Consider the following 7,068-nt stretch of genomic DNA (forward strand, 5'->3'; position numbering starts at 1 on the left):
TATCTTCTTATAAAGGAACTGAAGATATTTGTATCTATCAGCAAACATGTGTTGTGCCATACTGGAAATTTTACTATCAGGAAGGATATACTTTTAGAAATTATGAAATATATTTTTAAATTTACCAATCCATAGAATGGTTGTGTAACAGGCAGTCCACAATTGCTTACTTTTTCGTTTCACTAGAAATTAAGGTTTCTAAGGGTTAAGAAAGCTAATCAATATATGTAATTAAAAATACTAGAAATAATAAGGGTGAAAGGAAACAACTGTGTATGAAAAGTAGGTAAGGAAAATAGGATGTGTGTTTTGGATAAGAAGAGGTATGAAAGACATGTTTTTGTTAAGGGAAAAAGAGTAATTTTGTTCTAAAGTAGAATTACTGGGTGTTCCAGAATGAGAAAGAGGAAAATACAGGGAAAAAAACCTCAGTGGGTAGAACGTTTGAGGCAAAGGAATCTTGGGAAAGGAATTTTATGTGTGGTCAAGCTGGCTAAGATTAGAATGGATTTATTTGTAAGTTTTTAAAGAATGAGTCTTAATAGCAAAAGTACACTTGTGCAGGGACTACCCTGGAGGTCCAGTGGTTAAGACTCCCCACTTCCACTGCAGGGGGCACAGGTTCGATCCCTGGTTGGGGAATTAAGATCGCACATGCCACTCAGCGCAGCCAAAAAAGAAAAAAAAAGGACACTGGTGCAAAATTAGAGTTTGGTTTTCTCTCTGTTAAAAAGAAAAAGTGTTTGGACTATTGGTCTTCTCTTGATAAGAGATTGTGAAATGTTTCTCTTTACCTTTTGGGTAATCTGCCTGGAAAGCAAAGATTTTGTCTTACCAAAATAATTTTTTGTGCTTCGTATTATCTTTATCAGGTCTTTGATTACATGGGAGAATTGAGTCTTCTCAATGTGAAAAGAGCTATATTTTTTCACAGTTTTCTAACCTTCTGTATTTACCTTAAAAATCTTTTATTGTCACTTTGGTTAAATGGTTAAATAGATAATTAAGTATTGTTTCATATTGATCTATGATCCTGTTTAATCAAATGTTCAAACTTTTGGAATTTTTGACAACTTCCCAAAATCAGATTCTAAATGGAGTCTTTTTGACCTCAAACTACTTTTGAGATTTCCCAGTGGGTACGTAGAAAATCTCAAAAAAAATCGGCTCTCACCTTATAAAAGAGATATTAAAACAATTAGGTTTATTTGGTATGTTAAATTACGTGGAAAACATTGTCAAATAAGTGTTAAGCCATCTTAGATTATATATGTATGGGTATATGTTATTAGTATAGATATTCCAGACTTGTTTGAAGTTCACAGAAATTTGTCAATACCCTCATTGTCCCGTTATTATCTTAAATTGTCATATGGCACAGATTCATGTCATATGCTAATCCAGGATTACCCTTTTTTCCTAATTTTTAAATGATATCTTAAATTTTATTGTCCACATGTAAATGTTTTATCATTAGCATTTGCCTTTTCTCCTTTCTTAGTAGGAGAAGCCTCTGGAGCCTATTAAGTAGATAGTGGCAGAAAGTTAATTTCAAAAATCTTTAAACCACTTCAGAATTAATAAGCAATAATATTTTACTCTGAACCTACAAACTATTCCATATTTTTCCTATTTTTAAATTAAGTTTTTATTTTTGTTTTATTTTATTTTATTTTATTTTATTTTTCTGGCCACACCACATGGCTTATGGGATTTTAGTTCTCCTGACCAGGGATCGAACCTGGGCCCTTGGCAGTGAGAACGCAGAGTTCTAACCACTGGACCGCCAGGGAATTCCCTAAATGAAATTTTTATAATTTTGGGTTTCACATTTTGTTCTGTAAGCCACTTTGAATTCATGTTTTGTATATGGTGTAAGGGTACTTTTTTTGTATATTGATGTCTGCTATAGACTGAATGTTTGTGTAACCCCGAAATTCATCCAATTGGATGGTATTTGGAATTACCAAATAATTGGATGGTAATTGGCAATTAGGCCATGCAGGTGGAGCCCTCATGAGTGGGATTAGTTTCATTATAAAGGAGACCCAGAGAGCTTCCTTGCCCCTTCTGCCATGTGAAGACATCTGGTTATGAACCAGGAATCTGACCCTCACTAGATACCAGATCTGCCAGCATCTTGATCATGGGCTTCCCAGACTCCAGAACTATGAGAAATTCTGGTCTGTGGTATTTTTGTTATAGCAGCCCAAACTGACCAAGACAACATTCAATTGTTCCAGCATCATTTCTTGAAAAGTCTCCACTGAATTCCTTTGGGTCCTTTTTAAAAAATGAATTGACCATATATATGTGGATCTACTTTTGGACTGTGTTTTATTCCACCAATCTATATGTTTGTCCTTATGCAAATACTACATAGTCTTGATTAATGTAGCTTTATAGTTAGCCCTGAAATCAGGTAGCGAGTCCTCTAACTTTGTTCCTTTGCTTTTCCATAGAGCCTTTAGAATCGCAGTTTGCTGAGATTTCTATTGGGATGGCATTGAATTTATAGATGACTTTTGGAGAGAATTACCATATTAACACATTGAGTCTTCTAATCCATGAACAGTGTATCTTTTTTAACTCAGGGCTCCTGATTCAATCATAATTTATTAAGTATATGTGTCAAGTACAGTGTAAGGGATATTAGGATGAATAAAAAAAGTCTTTGGAAAAAGCAACATACTAGTGGGTTAAATAAAAATGCCTAACATTGAGAGTTTTTAATATTTTTAAGAGCACAGTTACACTTCTCAGTTGGAATTGGTTTGGAGTGGGAAGGGATATTTTCAGCTTGAAACTCACTTGTGTAACCCTCTCTGATTATGTGTGGACAAGTCCTTTGATTTTGTGTAGGAAGCCAACCAGGAGACTTTTTAGAGCGAAAACTCACACTAAGAAAGGTATGTAAATTTACATGTGGCTTCCCTGAGGTACTGTGGTGTGTCGTTCAAATAATCATCCACTGTCTCGTCCACAGATTTGTCTCAGGATACAACCCCTGGTGGACCCAAAATATATAAGTCAAGAGATAAGAAACTACTATAAGCAAATATAAAATGAACTAAAAATATTAATGACTACTTTAAGAACTATGCAATATAGTGGAGCCCAAACAGCCCTGGGGCAGTACCACCAGGGTAGGTACAACTCTGAAGTTGGAAGAGGGGGTTAACCTACATTCCTATAGGAGTCAAATAGGGGCTTTGGCCCTTTGGGAACTATAGGGAATCAGAGGGGCTTTGTCACCATGAGGACTCCATCATATCAGTAGCTGTCAGCAGAGGGTACACGGCACAACAGGAGTGCCCAGCAGATATAGTAGTATCCAGAGAAGAGTGGCAGTCTCTTCTCAGCTACTTGGACTTGTTCCTGGGCATAGGTGAGACCTACTCTCAGCCCTCCCCTGAGTGTCTGACAAGGTCCAGGATCCTACTGCTACAAAGGAGCCCACCCAACACAGGCAAGTTTATTCCCATTTCACAGATGACAAGACTGACCTTTAGAGCACTGGATCTGTTACAACTGTCAGGTTGATTCCTCTAGCTATGAGTCCCAGAGGTAATGTTTTACTTATCATTTTACATTCTGACAACAGGAATTTTAAGTGTCTTCATTGCCCTCATAAGCTCACTGAACATTCCAATTGTTTATCATGTGTTGATTTCTAGATTTTTTATTATGACAAACATAATCCATATAAGAAAAAGTGGAGACGAGTGAGCAAAGAAAAAAAGAATCATACATGTTGGCAGCCATAGGACGGTAGAGGACCCAGGAGAAGGTGTAGCAGTGCCCACTGACATGGTTACAACTAGGGGAAGACAGGGGATGGGCACACCTGCAGGCGAATGGCATGGAGGTACCATCAGGCGATTGGATTCATTTCTGAGTGCAGGTGAGACCTATTTTCTGGCTACCATGCAGGAAAAAACCATCACCTCCTTTTTACTGCAAACATTTTCAGAGTTTTCTCTGTGCACAAATGTATTGTGCAAATGTTTATATTTTTACAAAATTGGGCTGATACTATATGTTCGGTTCTGAAAACTGTTTTTTCTTTATTGTTATTTTACAGTGTACCATGAACATCTCTTCCATGCACGTGGGTGAAAATCCCTGACTGAAACACGGAGAGCACTGTAGTTGGATCAAAAGGCTGCTGGTAATGAGAGTGACACCTAAAGCAAAGTATCAGCTTAAGGTTAAAGCACATAGCCTGGCAAATGCCTGCCAGGGAAAGCAGGGTCAGCAATATTCTCATCAGAGGAGTCAGAATTGAAGGCCAAAGGCATTAAAGATATGGGATATCATGTAAGCCCCTCTGGCCCCTACCTCCGCCCCTCATTCCCCTGACACCCCGTTGGCCCCTTGGGGTGAATGGATCCTGTACATCTCTTTGCATCCAATGAAAGTCACCTATTTTCTGTCTTTTCCTTAGCTCTTCCTGAGCCCTTGACATATCTGCACATTCTCTCATCATCTCCTCACTGCCCAGATGCCTTTCCTGTAAGTTGTCCTGATAGTCCTTGGGGGAATCATCCGTCCCCCTGTCCGTTTTTCTTTTTGCTTTCCGGGGCACGTAGTCTTCAGCCGCGCGCTTTTCAGCAGCCCGCGGCTGACTCTCTGGCTTTGCCTGGGATTCCAGCTTGCCCTCACCGTGTGGTTTTCCCTCAGCTTCAGACTTGCCCTGCTTTTCTTGCTTCCCCTCGTCTTCCGGTTGTCCCTCGTCTTCTGGCCGTCCCTCATTCTGGAGCTCCTGCTTATGTTCTGACTTCCCCTCCACTTCTGGCTTTTCTTCCTCATCTGACTTTCCTTCATTTTCAGGCTCTACTTCATCTTCTGTCTTTCCCTTGCCTTCCAGCTTTCCTTCATTTTCATTGCAGAGTTTTTCCATGTTGAGATGTCCCCTCGTTTTCCTGTCCTGGGGGATGGGATGGGGTGGGGTGGGGAGAGCGACAAGAGGAGACAAGGAGACTGAGGGCTTTGGGCGTGGAATGTAGGTCCGGATAGTACTGGCATCTCACCCTTGTCAGCGTTCCCCTGACCTGGCCCAGCCTAGTGAGCCTTCTGGCCACCCTTTACCCCACCATTCCTCCTGCACTGAGAGCCAACCATTTCCCTGGCAGGCCTTGCCACCTTGTACCATCCTTCAGCGTGGCAGAAAGTGTGTATATTACATACGGTGGGGGGATGGGCAGTGGGGCCCTCAAATTCTGCCCAAGCTGTGCCCTCCACATCCGGTCCCCAGCCCTGTGCCTGTCCAGTGCCTCTCCCTCCTTTCGCTGACCTGCAGGGATTCTGGACAGGTTCCTCCTCCTTTACTAGTCTTGCAGAGTGCTGGGAACAGACATGCAGACCTGTAGACAGACAGGAGACAGAGAGGGGCTGCAGGGTCAGTGGACTGAAATCCCTTTCCCGAATTTGGGCCCTCCTCATCCAACGTTTCCTCCCCCACCTCCCCTGCATCCAAGCCGCCATTATTTTTCAGGCCTCAGGCACCAGGCCAGGATGCTTTCCAAACTATTTTGGACCTCTGGGTCTTCCTCCCCTGCAAGCAACCTGCCCCACCCCCAACCTTTTACGCTGAGGTCAATATTTCCTCCTGGGTGGAGAGTGTGAAAGGGAGTTATTTTCAGAATTTGTCTACGTTTCACTGTCGCGCTGCGGGGGCGCACTCCCCCCCCATTTCAGGCTAGAAAATGGATGGAGGGCGCAGAGGAGGGGCGTCAAAGAGGCGGCAGGGCCGGTTGAAGGGTCCTCCCTCCCCACCTGCCCACGCCGCGCCCCGTGCCCCTCCTCACCCATCTTGGGACCCCTTCCCCTCTCCCCGCTGCTCCCGGATCCTAGTTCCATCCGCTTCCACCCCCACCCAGGCCGCCAGCAGCGCCCACCTTCACACTGACCTGCAGCGCCCGGGCCGGGCCTGCGCCTCCTGTGGCTCGCCTAAGCCCGCTCGCCCCTCGCCCGCCACCCGGGCAGCTCTGGGAACTGGTTCCGCGCGGGCGACGGGACCAGACCTCGGGGCTGGGGGTGGGGGGGCGCGGGGGCTGCTGCCCACGTCTGCGCCCTGCCGGTCACGTGAGCGCCGCGTCACCCGAGCCCGGTTTCCCCCCGCCCCGCCCCCTCACCTACATCCCACAGGGACTGGACAGCTGCGGACAGGCTGTGGGGGTGGTGTGGAAAAGTGGGAGTTACCAACAGAGCAGGTGGGGGCAGGCTTCCTGACTGCAGGTGCTTTACCTGGCGCCTCTCAGGTCCTCGCTCAGCATCCCTCTGAGATGCCCTTTATCCCCAGTTGTGACAGCTGATCACAGGGAGGGTACCCGACTTCTCCAAGAGCGCTCCACACGGAGCCCCACAGCCCGCTTTCAAGACCAGGTCCGCCTGACTCCAGAGCCCTGGTGGTGGTGCCGGCCAGGAAGCTGCGCTGCCTCCTTGAGTAGCAACTACGTCCTGAGTCTCTGCTCTTCTCGGTCCATGTGTTCTCGCTCCCTGGCTGATCTCTGTTCATTTCCCTCTAAACACAGATGATTTCCAAATCTACATATCCAGGTTATTCCCTCCCTTGAGTCTCAGACCCATTTTTGCTTTCCCACCAGCAATATAGGAGAGTGCTTATTTCCCCACACCCTTTCCAACATAGTGTGTGACATACTATTTTTCACTAATATGATAGGTGAGAAGTATATCGATGGCATTTTATTTTGCATTTCTGTTTAACAACAGTTTAAATATCATTGTGAATTGTCTCTTCATGTCTTTTCCACATTTTTCTATTGGGTTGTTGGTCCTTCACACTTCAAGTGTTCTTTACACATTAACTATATTAGGCCTTTATCTGTTATATAAGTTGCAAATATTTACTTCCAGTTTGTTAGTTGCCTTTTGACTTTATGATGTATTTCTGCCATGCATTAAAAAAAGTAGTCACATTTATTAGACTTTTCTTTTATGGCATCTAGATTTTGATTCATAGTTAAGAACTCTTCCTACATGAGGTGAAAGAATTCACCATGTCTTCTTTTAGTACTCATAAGGTTAGCTCTATTTGTCTTGAGG

The 7,068-nt window shown here is 43.9% G+C and overlaps 1 pseudogene across 1 annotated transcript; it reads right to left on the reverse strand.

The window, feature by feature from the left end:
- Nucleotides 1-4,090: 4,090 nt before the first annotated feature.
- Nucleotides 4,091-6,318, reverse strand: LOC308608466 (annotated as a pseudogene). The gene has a single exon. The product of its transcript is annotated as an uncharacterized misc_RNA (transcript).
- Between the last annotated feature and the right edge of the window lie 750 nt (nt 6,319-7,068).

The sequence above is a fragment of the Mesoplodon bidens genome (genome assembly GCF_964165515.1).
Source record: "Mesoplodon bidens genome assembly, chromosome: X".
NCBI lineage: Eukaryota > Metazoa > Chordata > Mammalia > Artiodactyla > Ziphiidae > Mesoplodon > Mesoplodon bidens.